The sequence below is a fragment of the Notamacropus eugenii genome, chromosome 2, assembly GCF_028372415.1.
Source record: "Notamacropus eugenii isolate mMacEug1 chromosome 2, mMacEug1.pri_v2, whole genome shotgun sequence".
Taxonomy (NCBI): Eukaryota; Metazoa; Chordata; class Mammalia; order Diprotodontia; family Macropodidae; genus Notamacropus; species Notamacropus eugenii.
The window spans coordinates 134920821-134943095 of record NC_092873.1 but is presented as its reverse complement, the minus strand read 5'-3'; the positions used below and the strand labels follow the sequence as shown (position 1 = coordinate 134943095).

At 36.3% G+C, this 22275-nt stretch overlaps 1 long non-coding RNA gene across 1 annotated transcript; it reads right to left on the bottom strand.

The window, feature by feature from the left end:
- Positions 1–323: 323 nt before the first annotated feature.
- LOC140526384 (uncharacterized) lies at positions 324–4358 on the bottom strand. The gene is made up of 2 exons (XR_011974346.1): positions 4246–4358; positions 324–721 (listed from the first exon to the last, which is right to left on the bottom strand). It is a non-coding gene; the product is annotated as an uncharacterized lncRNA (long non-coding RNA).
- Positions 4359–22275: the final 17917 nt, after the last annotated feature.

Genomic DNA, 22275 nt, shown 5'->3' with positions numbered 1-22275 from the left:
CTACTTCTTCCCTCTCTTCTAACCCCCCTCGCTTTTTTTCGCTCTTTCCTCTCCTACTGCTTTTAAGGCGAGTTAGATTCCTGTACTTAACTGAGTATGTTATTCATTCCTACAACAAAATCTGATGGGAGTAAAGCTCAAACAAGGCTCATATCCATCACTTTTTTCCCTCTACCGCAATATGTTTTTGTGCCCCTCCTAATCTAATTTAACTAATTTAACTGATCTAATTTAACCTTTTTTAACTACTCATTTGCTCTTTACCCTTCACACCTTTATTTAGGCTTTTTATCATCACATCAGTTAATTTATGCCCTCACTCCCTCTGTATATCCCTTTTAATTAAATGTCATACTAAATACATAGTTCTCAAGATTAACAGTATCATCTTCCCTTGCAGCAATATACATAGTTTGCTTGTATCAAATACCAATTTTTTTTCTTGTTTACTTTTTTATCTGTCTCTTGAGTCTTGTATTTGAAGATCAATTTTTGTTGAGCTCTGCCCTTTTCATCAGGAAGTTCTGGAATTACCTTATTTCATTGAATGTTCATCTTCTTGTCTGAACAATTATACGTAATTCTCCTGGGGAGTTATGAGCAGAGTCTCAATGCTGTTCTCTTCTGAATACATAATTTGATCTTCCCTCTATGGTCTTTTATTTTCTAATTTGCTTCTTGATCATGGGAATTGCCTTTTTCCTTGCCTTTAAAGGGATCTCTGTAGAAAACAGTATGAAGTGCAAAATGGATAATTTTGATTACATTAAATTGAAAAGTCTTTGCACAACCAAATACAATGAAAGCAAAATTAGGAGGCGAGTAGAAAACTGGGAAAGAATTTTTTCAACTAGTGTCTGTGATAAATGCCTCATTTCTAAAATATATAGAGAACTGAGTAAAATGTACAAGAATACAAGTCATCCCACAATTGATAAATGGTCAAAGAATATGAACAGGTAGTTTTTAGAGAAAGAAATTAAAGTTTTCAATAGTCATATGAAAAAATGCTCTAAATCCCTAATTATTAGAGAGATGAAAATAAAAAAAAAAACCTCTGAGATACCACATCCCACCTATCAGGTTGGCTAACATGACAAAATAGGAAGATGATAAATGTTGGAGAAGATGTGGGAGAGTTAGAAAACTAATTCATTGTTGGTGGAGCTGTGAATTGATCCAACAATTCTGGAGAGCAATTTAGAACTATGCCTAAAGGTCTACCAAAATATGCATACCCTTTGACACAGCAATACTGCTCCGAGGCTGTATCTCCAAGAGATCATAAAAATGGGAAAGGATTCCACATGTACAAAAATATTTATAACAGCACTCCTTGTGGTGGCCAAAAACTGAAAATCAAGGGGAAGCCCATCTGTTGGAGAATGGCTGAATAAACTGTGGTATCTGAATGTAATAGAATAATATTGTGTTTTAAGAAATGACAAAAATGAAGTTTTCAGAGAGGCCTGGGAAGATTTATATGAACTGAGGTTGAGTGAAAGGAGCACAACCAGGAGAACTTTGTACACAGCAACAACTACAGTGTGTGGGCAATTTTTTGGGCAGACTTAGTACTTCATTGCAATTCAAGAACTTAAAAACATTCCCAATGGTCTCTTAAGGCAAAATCCCTTCCTCATCCAAAGAAAGAACTATGAAATTCGATTTCAGAATGAAGCAGATTATTTTCTTTTGTATTATGTTTTGTTTTATGATTTCTCCTATTCATTTTAATTCTTCTATGCAACATGTCTAAGGTGAAAATATAATTGATAAGAATGTATATGTAGAACCTATATAAAATTGTATGCCATCTCAGGGAGGAAGTAGAGATATAGGGGGAAAGGAGGGGTAGAGAGCAGAAAAAATCTAAGATATATGCAAGTGATTGTAGAACACTGAAAACTAATAAAATAGTAAAAAAAAAATGAAGTAAATCTCTGCTTCTGGGGCACAGGGTTCTCTGTCCCACGTTTCTTGTACTGGAAGCTAGGGGCATGGTCACTGACTTTGTGTGTTGCAGCCTCTGGTTCTTTCATTTAGAAGCTATGTAGTTCCATATCTTACCTGGTGTTAAGCTGGCAGATATGTGCTAAGGTTGAGACCTCAGTTTCCCCTGAATCACTCTGAAGCTCATGGTGTAAGTTGTGGGGGATAGATGTTGTGACCACCGAAGGTCTCCTCTTCACAAGGACTGTGACAGAGCACAGGCAGATTGAGTGGCTGGTGGACACCTGTATGTGCTATTGTCTGCCCAATTACTCTGGCTGTGTTAAGGCATGCTTGTGGTCCTGATATTGGTGCTTAACTACTCCAGCTCCCTGGGGTTCAGGATCTCCTGTTGGTCTATTGAGTTGGGGATTGCTGAGACATCTCTGCTTCTGCACTGGTCCTCTTCAGCCACACCAAGAGAGACCCTTCCTTTCACTGTCACTAGCCTCCCAAGCTACAAGACTGCTATACCCTTTCTACTGTCCCCACTACTCCCAGATTTTTCCTGGGGCACTATTCTCTGGGTTTTTCAAGGTCAACCACTAGGGTGAGAGCACTTGAGTTTACTCTGATATCTTGGCTCCCAGAAGTTCAAGTAAGTGACTTTCAAACATTCAGTCTGTGGTCTGATAGCCAGGAGCAGCCTCTGCAACTGAGGGAATGCCATCCTTCTCTCTCCTCCAGCTCTGCCTGACTGGCATTCTGTGCTGAGATCTTCTGCTTATTTTGAACTCAAGTTATGGAAATCTCAAGAACTACTAAGGTAATCATAATATGAAAAGGCAACTAGACCAGAAAACTGGATATCAGTGTTCTAGTCCAAGGAGTCTTTCAGCTTTGCCAAGATTTTGTTTCTTTCCAGACTTCAATTTCATTATCTATAAGGTGAAGGAGTTATACTATATAATTTGCATCTCTAAATGCATAAGTTATTTAATACTAGTATACTGGTGGGATTTTATCTTTTTGAAACGATGGAAAAAGAATGTGTGGGTACAGGAATTTCTAGATTGTTTAAAATGATTTTTGAATGAGGACTCTCTGGTAATATGATTTTGTATTACATAGCATATCAATTGAAGCTTCTGTAAAATCTTCAAGAAACCTGCAAAGTGTCAGTACCTGGGGTATTGCTAGAAAGCTGTGTAATTTGGGAAAAAAGTAAATTTGGTAAGTATGGGAATTCTGAAAGTAGTTTTCTCTACATTTCACTGAAATTCTTTAATAGGCAGCTCTTTCACTTTATTTTGCTCTGTTTTTCCCCATCTCCCTTCCTTTCTCTCAAGACATGGTTCCCTTGAGTCACCTGTCATGGTCCTTCAGATCTATTCATAGAGACCAAAACACTTGAATCATTTTGCTGTCCTGAACACAGAAAAGTTCTAGACACTTTAAAAAAAAAACAAACAAACCTCTTTTCTATTTGAACTGTCTTTGAACCAACTGGGTATATGCTGTGGAGACTACTGAGGGATTTATGTTAGCATTACAATCAATTTTTACTTTCTGGAGACATAAAAATATAGATATTTAATGGAATGATTTTACTTTTGAAGATTCAAAAGTGGAGTCAAATAGCCCACAGGTGTATAAAATCATTGCCTTCTGAGGACTGCGTATCTTTCCTTCAATATCCTTTGAACCCTTCTGTATTCATTCCATATCCAAGAGACTAACAGGTTAGAATCCTTGAAATCAAGCATATCAAAAGCAAGCAAAATCTCTTAGGAAACCAGAATCCATGAGCTAAATTAATAGTCATTTTAAGACTGAATGCTAAAAAACATCAATAATTCAAATGAAATTGTTTAAAATGTTTAGTTTTAGTGAATGGATACATCTCTTATTATGCTCCCATGTGATCAGCGAAATGTCCATGACCATATCTCTGTTGCAAGTGATTCAAACCAAAGTATATATAGAATAATTTTAAATTTATAATTTATATTAGCTAATAATAACAATGAGCAAATAATAGTTCATAATAATATAGTGCTTTAGTCACAAAAAATCTACGTTGCAAATACTGTCTTTATAAGGAAGGCAATTGTATGAAGAAAGTTCGGATTCGCTCCTGTAAATGACGCTCTCGGACTCAATCAAAACGAAAGTAAAAAAAAAAAAAACTTTAATTACACAAGGCACGGTACAGACAGTTTAGGACAGCAGAAGAAGCAGAAGGCAAATATAATAATTATTCATACAAGAGCTATAACTACGATAGATAGATAGAGGAAGCGAATACATCACCAATTCAAGGGAACCTCCAATAATTCAATCGGCTGGGAGCCCCGTTGCAGCCAGAACAACTTGAAGTGTGTAAAGATGGTCCCGCGCGAAGCGTCCTCCCACGGGTGAGGCTCAACAGGACTTTGTGGTACAAGCTTTTTATAGGGTTCGCAGACAAAGAAGGCTCACTGCCGACTAGATTGGATAGGCTCCCAAAGGTTTTGGCAAAAGCGGGTTAAAACTGTCAGGTTATATAACTTAATTTATGGTTTTTAGGATGGAGGAGATACCAGGAGGGGGCTGCAAGGTTTAAGTTAAACAAGTACAACCTTGGGAGAAGGGCCAGTTCCCCCACAGTTGTGTCTATGTTCCTGGGAATGGCCGGTCCCAGGAACTCAGCTATCACAGCCGACCCACACACAGTATGTCCTTCAGCACATATGCTGCAAGAGTTCATGAATCGGTCACGTTCTCATGCAGGCTCGAATGAGCTTACCTAGGTATAAGAATCCTAATTTCTTATTCAGCAATATGGAACAGTGTAAAGACTAAAACTTTTTGAGACAGAGACACTGGTTGCAAATTCCACTCTTTCCCCTTAACATGTATGTGTTCACTTAAATGGGTCACAGGTCACTTAAATTCTCTCAACTTGAGTTTCCTCTTCTCTAAAAAATGAGAAAGTTCGAAGAGATCACCTCTAATGTCCTTTTCAGGTCTAAACCCTTTGATTTCATTTGATCCTCTCATAAACCCTGAGCAGTTGGTGATATCAAATACAGTATGAGGAAACTGATGATGCAAATGATTAAATTAGTTTCTGAAGATCACATAGATAATAAGTATATGGGGTGGAATTGGAGTCAGTTTTTATTGAGTGACTGCTATATGAAAACAGAAACATTCTCAATTGCTGAGGCACAAATTCTGTCTCACAAAGATTAAAATCTAGAACAGAATGCATGATACATAGGTAAATAAGCATATTGGAAATCATAAACGCATAAGAATGATACAGAAGCAGATCAAATGAGAAGAAAAAGAATCAGAATATAGACATAGGGAACAGAGAAGGTTTCATAGAGGACATATGAGTGCTGGTGAGTGAGTAGGTAGGATTTCAACTGTAACCCATGGAAACAGGTAAAATATGTGTTCTATGTGTATGTTCTTTCCACAGTTCTGTAACTATAAGGTTGAAACTAGGCAGATCATCAGATATAAAGTGGAATGAGCTGAAATATTTGGTATTCTATCCCCTAGCATTCAAATCATTGGGGAAACAATGCAGTGGATGTTGGTGTCAATCAAGGAATTAAGGTTGGAGTTAATAGCCTGGTGGTTAGTTTAGAAATTATGAGTTCAGCCAGGAAAGGGAAGCTTGATAATTGGGAGTTAAAGCAAGGTAGAGTGTAGAGAGAGAGAGAGAAAGAGAGAGAGAGAGAGAGAGAGAGAGAGAGAGAGAGAGAGAGAGAGAGAGAGAGAGAGAGAGAGAGAGAGAGAAAGAGAGAGAGAGAAAGAGAGAGAGAGAAATGTGTACATGTATGTGTAGACATACACATATATGTATGTGTAAATAAGTATGCAGATTTATATATGTATACACATATGTGTGTACGTAAGCACACACAAATACACAAATGATTGTGGCTATACATTTGTATACATGAATACACATACACTTGTGTGTGTGTGTTTGTATTCCAAAATAGCTGTCATATACACAACTCACACTTCTACTAACCAGGTGTAGCACCTCCTCATCTTATACCAAAATTACTATAATAATTTTTGGATAGTCCTCTGTCCCAAGTCTCTCTCCCTGTTTAACTCTATTTAATCCATGCTCTGCTTAGCTGCCAAAAGAATGTTCCTAAAATGCAGGTTCAGTCATATCCCCCCCTACTCAATAAACACCAAGGGCTACTTATTATCTCAAGTTCCAAATATAAAATCTGTTTGGATCTAAAGCCTTTTACAATGTGATATCTTTTTTTCTTATCTACCTTCTCAATCTTCTTATCCCTACTCCTCTCCACATACTCAACAATCCTGCAGCACTTTCCTTCTGCTTTTAGACAAATTTAAGAGCAATACCTATAATCTGAATGACAAAATTTTTCCTGTTTAGTAAATTCTCACTATTAATTCAAGTCATCATCTTTTCTTTTAATTAAATTCTTAGACTGTTTTCTAGATGTAAGCTTTAAACAACTGCATAAAGTGCTCAAAACACTAATATTTACTCTAGTGATAATTAGTTTAATTGTGGCATCATCCACTAGCACCCATCAAAATGTCAAATAAGATAACAACAGCAACAAAAACAATTGTTTAAGAGGTTGCAGGAAAGAGTTATTATAATGCATTGTAAAGGTGGAGCTACAAATCAGCCTAGCAGTTCTGGAAAACAATTGGGAACCATGTCCAAAGATCAATAAACTCTCAGTACTAAATGGATGTTCTACTTTTTGATGGAAGTTAAAATAAAATCATTCAATTAAGATAAAATTAAACACAAACAAAGAGAAATAAAATTCTCCCTGCACAAAACATATAACCTTTATCAATAGTCTCCATTAATTGAACCACAAAATTTATTAAAATTCTGAAGTCTCGCTCTGAGTTAAAAAATAAGTTCAATTGCACAATTATCAATTCAGTAAATATCTTTTAAGGATCTTTTATATGTAAGGAATTCCTAGTTTACTCAATTATTTATCTATCCGTTCTGTTAACAACCCAATATTAATTGTTTACTTTGTGTCTCAGAATATACTAAGTATTTGGAATAAAATAATGGGTAAAAAATAAACAAGATCCTAGCTTTAAGGAGCTAACATTCTAATATTGGAGACAATATGCAAATAAAAACTATATCCAAGATATAGGCAAGAATGATAGAAGGTATTCTTAGAGAAAATGAACTAACTGGAGGGTGTAAGGTTGTGAAATTGACAAACTGGATGACTGATGGGAGGCACCCACAATATTAATAGGAAAGTTCCCATATTTTGGAGAGAAAGATAAAAAATCCTATTATAGACATTTTGAATTTACAAAGTTTAGAATATCCAGGTCAAGATGTGCAGAAAACAGTTAATAATGTGGAAACTGAAGATCGAGAGAGATATTGGGGGGGCGAGGACAAATAGATGTTAGAATCGTCTGGATAGAAGAAATAAATTGACCTTAAAAATTGATTCAAAGAGGTGACAATTTAATCTAAATGAAGTAACACAGAATTCCATCCTCTATTTGAGGTTCCTGGAGAAGTTACTAAACTCCTTTTAAATAACTGCTTTGGTGATAGATAGATAGATAGATAGATAGATAGATAGATAGATAGATAGATAGATAGATAGATACATAGATAGATAGATGGATAGATACATAGATAGATACATAGATAGATACATAGATAGATACATAGATAGATACATAGATATAGATAAATAGATACACAGATAGATACACAGATAAATATGTATGTTTATGTGTATGTTTGTCTATACGTACATATATATGCATATATGTTTGTGTATATACATGTTTACACACATACATTCAGCAAGATGGAATAGTTGAGGCAGCAACCCAGTTGAAGTCTCTCAATATTCTTTTCCAAAAAACTTTAATATAATACCTCAATTACATTGTGCAGCATGAAAGCCGATAAAAAAGTTCAGGTCAAGACATTTATCCAGCTGCAGATAACTCAGGATACAGTCAGGGAAGATCTCTGACACAATGATGGAGAGAAGATTGGAGTACATGCTTCATGGGCCTTGAAAGAGATCACATGGAACAATTTACTGGCACTAGGTGCAGGACATGACACTGTTTGACAACTCTGTTGCATATATGCAATTCTAGTTCACAACTCCAGGGCTAAGAAGAAGTTACCACTTGTAGCTGTAAGAGAATAGGGTCTCTTCCTGGGTAGAATCCAGAGTACAGATGAAGAAAGTAGAGACCACGCATTTCCTTAGATGATACCCCGCTGGAAACAGCAAAAACTTACAAACCACTGGAACTAACTCTGAGAATAGGAGCATGAAACAGTCTGAAGCTAGGGACAGTGCCTCCCAACCTCCAGAGCAGCACAGCCAAACTTTAACATAAAGTTTAAAGGCAAGAAATTGGTTGAAAAAATTATTTAACAAGAAAAAAAGAACTTGACCATAAAATAACTATGGTGGCAGGAAAGAACAAAACACAAACTCAGAAGACAACAACATAAAAATAGCTGTAAGTGAAGCCTCAAAGAAACATAAATGGTTATTTGGAAATAAGTTCAAAAGATTTCTTGGAAGAGAAAGTGACAAGAAGAGTGGAGTAAAAATTGGGGAAAAAATTTTAATATACTGTTAAAAACTGTTTTTACATGTAAAATACTAAATAAATAAAAAAGCAAAAAAGAGAAAATTACAATAAAAATAAATACTTTTTAATAAATATACATGTTAAAGTTAAAAAAAAGTCAAATAAGAAAGTGTTACATATATTACCAATAAAACTAAAGACACTATTAGGAGTCATTTTGTCAAACTATATGACAGTAAAACTAATAATCTTAGTGAACTGGATCAATCTTTACAAAACTATAAACTACCCAGATCAACAGAAGAGGAAAAACAACACTTAAGTAATTCTATTTTAGCAAAAATGAAATTGAATAAACCACAAATGAGGTCTCTAATTAAAAAATCTCAGGACCACATATATTCATAAATGAATTCCTCCAAATATTTAAAAACAATCAATTTCTCTACTATATAGGTTATTTGAAAAAGTAGGCAAGGAAGGAGTCTACCAAATTCATTGGATGACACCAGGATTCTTTGCATAGTTAAATAAAGGACAGCAAAAACAGAAAGAGAAAGAAAACTATAGACCAATTTCTCTAATAAAAATTGATGAAAAAATTTAAATAAAACACTAGCAAGGAGATCACAGCAAAATATCACAAAAACCATACATTATGATCAGGTGGAATTTAAACTAGGAATGCAGGGCTGGTTCAATATTAAGAAACAAATTTGTACAATTGACCACATCATTAACAAAAAGAACAAAAATTATATGATTATGTCAATAGATGCAGAAAAAAAGAAAAAAAAACACTTTGACAGAATACATGTACATGCGCAAGATTCTGTTACCCTTTCAGAGTTTGGTTGCTCAGGATCCGTGGCCAGAGGAATGTCTAGTTCCCAGGTATTAGATAAAAGCTCTCAGAATAGCCCCAAGGATTCCAAATAGTACTTCCCAGGTTCTTACTGACAGACAGTCCTATTGAGGCTGTGCTGTGACATAAGAGGTGATATAATGCAATATTTACTATATTTGTGTAGAACGATAATATTGCTAAATTTAACCTGTGAGCTTAATGTTGGCAAGATACCTTCTGCTTTTGTTTATAAAAGCAAGAGGGCAGCGGGCAGTGAGAGGGAAAATCTATGGAGAATCCATAGGGGAATATGTGTTTGTCTCAATTGACCCCCATTGAGGCTTGAGAGGATTTAGGAGTGTGCACAAATTGTGCATGTCTTGATTGTTCTTATTGAGATGTAGAGGTAGTTGCCCCATCTTCTTGCTCATCTCTGCAAAAGGATGATTAGGGAATGCTGTAGATGTTGATTCTCCCACAAACCTTTGAGAAGACTAGACTATAATAAAACTGATTATTAACCCCTCCAAAACTCTCTGCCTATCTGACCAGAAAAAGTGTGAACCCATTAGACACTGGAGTCTCAAACCTCCACTGCCTCCTGTGTGCTGTCTATAAAACAATACTTGTCGATATTAAAACCACTAAAAAACATAGAAATAAATGGCACATTTCTTAACCTATGTAGTATATATCTAAAATCAAGAGTCTACATAGAGGATAAGTGGGTGAGTCAATTAAATTGGAATGATCTTAAAAAAAGAGTATAAAAGAGAGATGCCTTGGGGATAGGGAGAAGGCAAAGGAAAGAATGGGTAATATTATCTCACAAAAAAAAGACATGAAAGGAAGAACTTTTACAATACAGGGGAAAATGAGGGTGTGCTGGTGGGCAACAACCGAACTTCACTCTGATTGCATTTGGTTCGATAAGGGAAAAATATGTCCACAGTCATTTCAGAATAGAAATCTATGTTACCCTACAAGAATGTAGGAGGAGATGGGATAAAAAGACAGGGAAGATGATAAAGGGAAGGATGCATTAAGGGAGGCCAGGACAAGAAACAAAACAGAGTTTTGAGGAGGGAGGGGTTAAAAAGAAAGAAAGAAGGAAAAACAAAAGAGTATGGAGGGAAATACATAGTAATCATAACTCTGAATGTTGGTAGGTAGAACTCATTTATTACAGAAATTGGATAGTAGAATGAATTAGAAATCACAATTTAAAAATTGGTTGTTGGCAAGAGAAACCCTTGAAACAGAAAAAGACACATGGAGAGTTAAAAGGGCAAAACGTATTATGCTATGGTAGAAGTCAAAAAGGCAGAAGTAGCAAGTATGATCTCAAACAAAGCAAAATAAAAAATAGAACTAATTAAAAGAGATAATAGCTACAATACACTATGAAGATATGTGTGTGTAAAATATATGTACATGCATGTATATTACTGTATATGTATGTATATATACTCATCTACATACCTACATAAGCATACATGTGTATGGAGGGCATATGTATCCATGCATATGTACATATGTGTGTATGTAGCATATACATAGTTCCTCTAATAAAGGCCTCATTTCTCAAATACTGTGGAAATGGAGTCAAATTTAAAAGAAAAATAAAACCCATTTCCCAAATGCTATGAACGCAGTTTTCAGAAGATATAAAAGCAATCTATAAAATATTTTACATCACTATTTATTAGAAAAAATGCAAAGTAAAGGTCTCTGAATTTCCACCTCACACCTTTCAGAAATGAAAAATGCTAGAGGAAATGTGGGCAAATTGATACATTAATGAACAGTTGTGAACTGATCAAACCATTCCTGATAACAATTCAGAAAAATGAAGAAAGAGTTGGAAAACTCTGCAAACTCACTCACTCAGAAATACCACGACTGAGGTGGTATCACAAAGAGAAAATGAGGGTGGAGAAGGACTTATACATAGAAAGAATATTTGTAAGTATTTTTCCTGTAGTGGTAAAGAATTGGAAATTCACAATATGTCCATTTATAAGCGAATGGCTAAACAAATTCTGGGATATGACCATGAATAAAAACAATTTGATAAAAAGCATTATTGCTTTTTTGCAATTATAATATTATGATATAATTATTATACTTCAAAAGATATTAAAAAGCTGAGAAAGACAATGGTACAAAATGATACCAGATGATTAGTAATTAAACATAGTATCCACATGTTGACAAAAAGGTAATTGAATATTTCAACATAAAACACATTTTTTAAACACACTGTGTGTGGGAATTGTTTCTTGTGTGTATCTGCATGCATATACATACATATTTGTTTCATGCATGCACACATATACATATATATGTAAGCAATATTCATATGATATGTACATATAATACATAGGTTTTTTTCCTTTCTCTTTTCAGTCAATTTGGGGGGGAGGGGCTGGGAGGACAAAAAGAGAAAGAACAAAGGATAATTAAAAGAAAAACTGTTATTTTAGCATCTTTATTTGAAGTTATCTTAGTGTTCAGAGGAAGGAAGGCTAAAATGAATCTCGGAGAAATAAGACAGCATCAAAAGTTGTTTCTGTTGGTTTTAAGAAAGCAAACTATGTGTAACAGATCTATAATCTTGTGTACCATTTTTTCTTGTAATATAGTTATATATGGATATTCTTGTGTATGCATGCATATGTATGTGTGTATACATCTATTCACATATGTATATGCGTGTATGTATGCACACATATATACACCCAGGCACACACACACACACACACACACACACATGCAGGGGTGGGGAACCTGAAGACTTGAGGCCACATGTGTCTCTCTAGGTCCTAAAGTGCAACCCTTTGACTGAAGTTCAAACTTTAGAGAACTAATCCCCCCAATTATCGATTTTGTTCTGTAAAACTTAGACTCAATTCAAATATCACACACAATCATATAGAAGCCCACATGTTGTTCTCAAGGCGTCAGATTTCCCACCCTATAAGTTATTTTATTTAATGTTTAGAGAGAACTTTCAACATTAATTTGTGGTTAGACTTAAGAATATTAAACAGGGGTTTTTCTCATTTTCTTTTGTCCTTTGCCATTGTGTGGCCTTGTATTTCAAAACTAGGTAATACTTATCATTTACATGGGATTATAAGATCTGCAAAGATATTAAAAAAAACATATCTCATTTTATATTCACAAGTATCCTTGAATGTAGGTGCTATTATTATGCTCATTTTATATATGAAGAAACTGAATAAGGTAAAGATTAAATGACTTTCTTAGGGTCACACAGATAGTATGAGACTGAGGATGAATTTGGACTCAGGTCCTATTCATGCTTCTACATAGTTGCCTCTAAAGCAAATACTCATACTGTATTAGGTAATATTTATGCAAAGATGAAGCACATCATAAATATACACACAACAAATAAATAAAGCTCAAAGAGAGGAAGACACTCCTGAATTTAAATTGGTTGTTGTCTTTCATTCTCAAAGAGGACCAAAATGATATCACCTTGATAAAGTGAAATTTCAGTGTGTCCCACTACGGCTGATCAGACCAATACAAGCTTGGAATGCTCTACCACAGGTTGAGCAAAGAGAGACTATGTGAATATTTGGAGTGGTTACTCCAAATTTGAGCATCCTAAGTTTACTTTGTGCTTGTCTCAATTCTACTTTGCTCATAGAGCACAGCACCCTTTCTGATATGGGCAGTCCCTGCTGAGCAGTCCTGTGTCACTGTCTCTCATGTTGCACAGTCGAATACAAAATTCTTCAGAGAGACCTTGAGAGTGTCGTTCTATCACTTTTTCTGAGCACGATTTGGCAGCCTGTCCCATGTGAGCACTCCATAAAAGTCTTTTTGGTAAGCGTATATTTTGCATTTGAACAATGTGGCCAGTCCATCAGAGTTGCACTCTCTGAAGCATAGTTTGAATGCTTGACAATTCAGCTCAAGGAAGGACTTCAGTGTCTGAAACCTTATCCTGCCAGGTGATCCTCATAATTTTCCTAAGACAGTTCAAATGGAGGCTATTCAATTTCCTGACATGGCAGTGGTAGACGGTCCATGTTTCACAAGCATACAAGAATGAGATCAGAACAATATCTCTGTAGACCTTTAGTTTGGTAGTCAGTCCAATACCTCTTCTCTCCCAAAATTTTCTTTGGAGCCTCCCAAACACTGAGCTAGCTCTGGCAATGCGTGCACCATCCGCATTGTCAATGTGTACGTCCCTGGAAAGTACATTATCAAGGTAAAGTGAACTTATCCACAGCATTCAAAACTTCTTCATTTGTTGTAAAGAATAGTTTCATGTATGGATGGTGTGGAGGTGGCTGAAGGAGCATCTGTGTTTTCTTGGTGTTAATTAATAGGCCAAAAAGTAATGACAAATCAAAGGGAAATTGTCTAACAAAATTGTGGGAGAATGACGGAATAGGAAGAAATTTAGTAATTAATAGTAGCAATATCAATCCTAGAAACAACAAAATCTGTCCATTCAGATCACACTTTAATTATATTAGCGAGTCTGGGCAGATTTCAGCTGTGTCTAACTATATCTAGGTTGGCATGGCAGTGCCATCACTCATAATAGGCTGGTCAGCTGCATTCTGGTGCTGATATTCCCCTTAAACTCTGGGCTTTCCTCCATCACTTTAGGTTTCAAAAGTTGCTAGGCTTCTCCTTTCATGTTCTTTCAGTTCCTCCTTCTATCCAGAAGGGAAAAAGAAAAATAAAATCAAGCCAAACAGCAACAAAACTATACTTCCCATTTGTGCTCTTATTAAAGCTGTAGACATGGAAGTGGAGCCAAGATGGCAGAGCTGAACTCTGGACACCTAAGTTATTAGGCAAACTCCTTCAGATACCTCTAAAAAGAGAATCTGACTAAATTTTGGAGGAGAACAATCCAATAGGGGATAGACTGTGGCAGATTTACAGCCCAAGAGAGACTGGAAGGTCGACAGAAGGATCTGTTCCACCGAGGTGGAGGAGCACACAGCACACAACACAGCACAACCCCACCTTGGCACTGCTGAGCAGGAAAGACCTGGGCCTGTCTGAGGCAGCTGCAGCGCAGCAGAACAGCAGAGTGGCAACCCAGAATGGGAGACCAGTGGAGCAAAGCAAGTGAGAGCCACTGAGATACAAGTATCAGCCGCAGCTGCTCTTGAGACTACCAACCTGCAGATTAAATATCTGTAAGTCACACACTTGAACTTCCTGGAGACAAAATGGTGGAGGGATCAGTAAATGCTCTCTCCTCTTCCCTTTCTTGACCTTAAAAGAATGGCAAAATATTTCCCCAGAAAAATTCTGGATGAGTGGGATCAACAGAAATGGCAAACAGTGTCGTAGCACCTGTGGTTAGGAAAATAGCTAAAGAGGATTCTTTTCACTGTGGCGGACCAGGGCTATCCCAGACAGCCCCACCTCAGTTACCCAACCAAGAGAAGCCCCAGGGGGGTGGAGCCTCAAACCAGGATGAAGGTGCCTCAGAGCTCCAGGGGAAACAGGAAGACAATAAGACAGCTGGGGTCAGGAGATCTCCTGTGACCACATCACCCCTCCCCTACACTTAAACAACTAGTTCCAGGACTAAGCCAAGGAAACACAAAAGAAAAAAAAAAAAGGAAACATGTCCTTTGCTTTCTCACACCAGCCAGCACTGCACAAGTTTCTCTAGCTTCTAGCTGAAAGAAACAGAGGCCACAATACACAAAGTGTAATCATAATGAGTAAGAAGAAGCAAAGCAAGAAGGAAAAGACCATAGAATCTTTCTATGGGGACAAGGACCAAAACACGAATACCAAAAAGGTCAGTACTGAGATTGCACTCCCATGTGACACTTCAGAAGGGACTATTAATTGCTCACATGTCCAAAGAACACTCTTGGAAGAGTTGACGAAGGAAATAGAAGAAAAAATGTTCAGTGTTTTAAAAGCAATTGATTTCTTTTTCATGATTCTCTTGGATAACTCTTATTTCTCTTCCCAATTTTTCTTACTTGATTTTCAAAATTCTTTTTAAGCTCTCCCATGGCCCTCAGATCAATACATATTTTTCTTGTAGGTTTTGGATTTAGGAGTTTCGACTTTGTTGTCTCCTGATTGCATGTTTTGATCTTCCTTGTTACCAAAGTATGATTCTAAAATCTGTTTTTTTCCTGTTTTTTTTCTCATTTCCTGAGCCAATTACTTGACTTCTGAGCTCTTTGTCAAAGTAGTTCTCTGCTTCCAGCAGGGGTGGGTTGTGTAATGCCAGCCACTCAATACCTTCACAATCTGTGAGCCTAGAGCATCAGAAACAGCTACTGCCATTGTCCCTGCTGCTTCTATGGCTTCCACAGGCTCCTCTGCTTCCTTCACTGCCTTGGTGGTGGGGTTAGACCCTTCTACTCTTTCACACAAGTCTGACAGGATTTTTCCACTGACCTTCCAATTTTTCCTTAGTGCTTTGGGGTTGAGAAATTGGAAACCACCACAGATGGTAGTTATTCATTTCCTTCCAGTTCTTCTCAGGTCCTGTCTGTACCATCATGGCACACATTCGACTGCACTTTTCTCCCAGCCTGGCATGATATCCAGTTCCATTGTAACTTCAAGGCCGTCTTGGGCTGCAGATTTGCTTCACTCCATCATTTTGTGGGTTCTGCAACTTCAGAATTTGTTAATTTTTACAGGTATTTGGACGAGTTTGGAGGGAAAGCTCTAGCAAGCCCTGCTTATACTCTGTCATCTTAACTCCATGCCCCTGCTGAGCCCTTTTCAAGGATGCTCATCCACCTTTGGTGTCAACCTGTCACTCAACTCTCACCTCTGGCTCCAAGATGCTGTAATATGCATAGCAGCCACACCCTGGTTTGGCTTGTTGGCTCAACCATTTTGAGGGCAATCAAAGGGCCTCAAACCTCTTCATGAATTAAAGGGGTGTCCATCCCAAACGTGTGAAGACTTTCTTTTCAGATTAGGTAGATGTGAACAATTCAGATTAGGTAGATGTGAACAATTTCTTGCAAGTGATGTACTCTTAATTTTGCAGGTAGTATGTTATACAACTAAACTTTGAATCCAGAATCTCTGGCTCCAAATTGAGTACTATTTCATCATGCCAGAGAGAGAAAGAGTGATGCTTTTGTGTTATTTATTTTGTATGCTACTATTTTCCTAGAAGATATGTATTAATTATAGTAGCATGTTTGCTGATTTTCTGGATTTTTTTAAAAGATATGCAATCAAAATATATTTAGATGTATTTAATTTCTTCTTTGAAAATGTTTATTCATTTATTTTTTATATCTTGTAGCTATATATTGAATTTGTAGAACTCAAAATCAAAATTGCAGACTAGATAGAGTTTCAGTAAAAGAGGAGTTCAAATACTGCTCCTTGTACTTATTGTCAATATGGTCATGGCCAAACCATTTTTTTTTGTTTTTAAATTTCCTCATTTAAGAATAAGGAATTTGATTTATTTGAGCTCAAGGATCCTACCCATCTTTAAATCTATGATTTTGTGACATTATGAATAATGTAAAATGATCATTGCATATAAATAATGCCAGTACACGTACTACCTTTATATCAAGTCTTAGTGAAACTGCAGCTAACGTTCTGCCATGATAAATAAGGCTAAATTTGTTTTTGGGTACTTAACTTTCTTTCCTTTTCTTTTCCTGTGTCTTGTTTTCTTTTCTTTTCCATTTATCTTCAATGTAGGACTTGTTGCTTAACAAAAAAGGCATCAGACCTACCTTCATTTTAGGAATCATAGCTCTTAATAGCTTATAGCAAAGTGTGGAAGTTTGAGTAATGGTATGATCAAAAGGAAAAGCACATATGGTTCTCAGGGGATTGTTTATCAGAGACATGGATGAGGTGAAGGATTGGGAATGATTTCTGGATAGTTGCTGCTGATGTAAACAGCTGATCTGGTGACACTCTCTTTTTGTTAGACATGTGGGTGGTGTTAACAGACTTAGAGGAGGAAAAGTAGTGGGAACTAAGGGAAGCCTATAAAAGCTGATAGAAGGGACTTTTCACCTATTCATGGTTTGTGCAAGCTTCCGATAATGGTTTTGGGTTTACCACATTAAGGGAAGAAGACCCAGAACTGCCAAGTGTGCTGCTGGAACCTCTCTCAATGGTTTTCTTCTGTTTGGGGCACCATCTTAATAAACAATTCTACCATTCCTAAACTTAACTTATGAAGGGCTTTGAGGCTGAAGTCCTGGAAGCTGCTGCATTTTCTAACCTTCTCAATCCACAAATGCCAAAGACAGTTTAAAACTTCATGGGGAAATCTCTCTCACCTGAGTGAGAGAGGAACACAGTCTAGCCCCATCCCCATTCCCAGGGCATCAGCAGCCAATGCCACAGTAACAGTTGCTTCTGCAGCTCAGGATCTACAGATGGTGGGAAAATCAATTTGCTGGTGTGCACCACAGTCCTTGGTGGTGATCCTGGGGTGAGGAGTAGTGCTGGTGTGTCAGAGCCAGTGGTGACTGTGGAGAGGTAATCTTACTCCAACTTCCAGGGCAGAAATGAGTGCTTGTGGTTTCTCACAGAGCAGAGTGAAGGCCAGGAGAGGGGTAAACACTTCACCTTTGATCATGTCACTTGAGAGGAACTGATAATTTACAGATGGTTAGAGATATCTCTGAAAACAGCTGTACAAAATCCCTGAAACTTTGGGTAGTACACCCTCCACTTAACTAAAAGCTCAAAAGTCAAGTAATTGGCTGGGGAAATGGCCAAAAGGGGAAAAGTAAGTCTAAAGAAGGTTATTTTTCTTGATTAAGGGCTTTGAACAGTAAACAGGATTTGTTTGTTTATTCGACACTGGAGGCAATAGGATGTTCTCGGATTTGATTGAGTCCTGCTTTTTAGGAAGTCACTTTGGTGGCTGATTGAGAATGAAGTGAAGTGAGGAAAGACTTATAATACCAAAATCAACAAGAAGACTAATGGAATAATTTATGCTTGAGGTAATAAGGGTCTACACCAGGGTAGAAGCAGTATGGGAAGAGAGAGAGAGGGATATATTTGAGAGACCCTACAAAGAAAAAATCAACAGGTCTTACTTGGGCAAAAATTAGACATGGGATAGGGACAGAAAAGAAGAAGTCAAGCATGCCACTTTTGTTGTGAGCTTAAAATATTAGGAGGATTGCCATGTTCTCAAGTGTAGTAGGAAAAGTTGGAAGGGTGGAAGCTTTAGGGGAAAATAAAATGATTCAGTTTTGAACAGGTGAGGATTTAGATGTGCAACTTATATGCACTTTCACATGTCTGAAACACAATTGGAGGTGAGGGTCTAGAAGTCATAAGAGAGTTTAATTTTAATTACAACTGGCTAAGTTTATTTGGAAATTAACAGTATAGAAATGATACTTAAATCTCTAGAATTTGATGAGATCACCAAGAAAAATGCTATAGAGTGAGAAAAGTTTTGGGACATAGCTCTGGGAGACACTCAAGTCATGGCCTGGTTAAAACTCTCACTCAAAGTGCGAATGATATAACAACTTAGCATCCTGGGCCATCTCCAGCTGTCCTGATGAATATCAGGTCACTGCATCCAGATGACTCAGGAGAAGAAAGTGAGGTTGGTGACCTTGCACAACCCTCCCTCACTGAAATCAAAGTCAACTGCAAGTCATGTCATCATCTTGATATCATGGTCCTCTTCGAGAATGATGGACAAACACAAAGTTCCCCTAAAGGAAATTGAGAAGGAGCAGTCATATAGAGAAAATCCAGGAAAGAGTAATTTCTAAAACAAATGAACAAAAAACCTAATGAAGAGAGTATCAAAGAGAATTTGTGATTCAGTCAAAAATTGTTCTTTTCTATGACAAATTCTCTTATCTAAGAAAAACTGTTTTTATTTAAGAAAAACTGGTTTCATCTAAGAAAAATGCTTTAAGGTAGTTGGAATAATCAATTGAGTCACATTTCAAAATACATTATTAAAAAAAATTCCATCTACATACATTGATGATATTAGCTTGCATTTTTCTTTCTCTATTTTGCGTTACTCTGACTTGAATATCAAGACCAAACTGATCTCAACATTATTTGGTACAATAGATTCTTTATACATTTTAGAGTAGTTTGTGGAACATACGGTTTAAATGTTTTTTTGATGTTTTATAGAATTCAATTAATCTTCTGTTTGTGCTAATCATTTATTCATACAGTAAGAGTGAGAGAGAATGAGCTGAGGATGTACCTCAACTCTCTCATTTTGTGGGTAAGGAAACAGGCATATGAAGATTAAATGATTCACCCTAGATCACCAAGGTTGTGACTATCAGGGACAGGAGGGGAAACTAAGCCAGATTAAGTATAGAAATCAAGGTATACACATTGAACAATTGTACTCTTTTTCTGTTCTCCACCTTTGCTATCTCATTTGTGGCATGTTCAATTTATTTTGCTGAGACTTGTTTATTTATATGATCTATGTGTAATTTTGTTCATTTAAATATTTTATATTATTAGTTTTTTCCTACATCTAATTAATGTAGTCAATTTTGTTGGCACACACATATGTGTGGGTGTGGGTCTAGTAATTTCAGTAATTTTCATTTATTTGCACTCCATTCATTACGGGTTCATTCTACTCATTTATCTATTTATCTATTTAAAACAAATTGCCATTTTTTTCCTAGCTCCTTCTCCCTCCGTTAATTTGGCAAATGGTTAACCAATTGAATACACACACATATGCATATAAATATGCACACACATATGTATATACACATATACACATACATGCATGCATCCATATATTCATCCACTCACATGCATATATATATAAACATACGCATACAAGGAAAAAGACACATACACACACCCACAACACACATATAACCCATACATATGTGTATACATATATGAACATATGCACACATGCATATGTCCATGTGTATCTGCGTATATGTATGCATACACATATGTATGTTCATATGTGTACACATCCATAAAAATATATGCACATAAAACAAGCACAGTGATGAGTACTCAACATCTATATATATACATATAAAGGTGTGCACGCATATTTTTAAATGCATATATTCATGTGTTATACAGACATGCATAAAGCATGCGAACACATATGCATATTTGTGTATGTTTAAATGAATATGTGCATATGTGTTTATATTATATCATATCACATTGTATTACATTATTCAATACGATATTATATTATAAAATATCGTTCTGATGTTTCATTGTGTCCAACTCTTCTTGACCCTGTGGATCCATAGCACATCAGTACTGTCCGTGGAGTTTTCTGAGTGGAGATACTTAAGTTATTTGCCATTTCCCTCACAAGTGGTTTGAGACAAACATAGGTTAAATTTTTGACCCAGGATTAGAGTGTTAATAAATTTCTGAACTTGGGTTTTCCTGGTATATATGTACATTTATACACAGATACATACATATACGCACACAATACACATATCCACATGCATGTGTATGTGCATATATACATGTATGCTGTGTATGCATACACATGTGTATGTATTTGTATATGTATATTCACAGTTAAGAACACATGCAACAATACAAGGGTGTTTATATGTATAATACATACACATATATATGCATATGTGTATATGCCTGTGTATGCATATATACTATGTACACACATATATAATACACTTGTGCATGCACATAAGCATATGTGTGTTATTATGCATTTGCACACATAAAATACATATGCATTTATATCTATATTCATACATATGTACACCTGAAATATATTTCATACACATCTGCCTAGTATATACAGGCATGTATGTACAAGCATATATGTTTATGTGTATGTGTTTATACATCTATATTTCTGCATATACATATACATTCATATGTGCACACATATCACCCTATCTATCTATCTATCTATCTATCTATCATCTATATGTATCTAAAAATATACCCATACATTGAATGTATGTATGTGTGTATACATGTGGATAGATAGATAACTCTACATATGTGTATGTTACATATCTACATGTACATCTATTTCTACATCTATATCTACATGTTTGTTGTTCAGTCATTTAATTGTGTTGGGCTCTTCATAGTCTTGTAGGTGATTTTCTAGGCAAAACACTGAAGTGGTTTGCCATTTCCTTCTCCAATGGATTAAGGCAAATAGAGGTTAAGTGACTTTCCCAGGGTCACACAATCACACATCCAGTGAGTCTGTACGGGCAGATCTGAGCTTCCCAACTCCAGGCCTAGTGCTCTATCCACTTAATCACCTAGCTGCTACACACACACACACACACACACACACACACACACACACACACACACACACACACATACATTCTTCAAGCAGGGCATAGATCGCTAACATTCTTGAGGCCAATTTGGATCACAGAAATGGAGGAGTTAGGAAAGTTGGAACTTATTTAGTGTAACAACATAATTTTTCAGACGTGATAACTGACAGACAAAAGAGTAAATAACTTGAGCATTCTGAAAGTAAATTTTACATAGAAGTACATTTGAAAGCAAACAAAAAACACACAACAAAACTATGGGGTGGTGTAGAAGCAAGTACATCCTATGTGGAATCAGCAAGAAGTAGATTCAAATCATATTTCAAACACTAAGTATGTGACCTTAGGCAAGGTGTTTAATATTTATCACTTTCATTATCTGAAAAACTAAGTGCTTGCACTCTGTAGCCTCCAACTTCCCTACTACCTCCATATCTCTAATTCTGTCTCATGAATGTTAGGGACCTATATTCTGCTTCAAAATAAATTCTTTCTCTCTCTCTGTCTGCTTCTGTCTGTCTCTCTTTCTCTCTCTCTCTCCCTCTCTCTTTTTCTCCCATCCTCTTT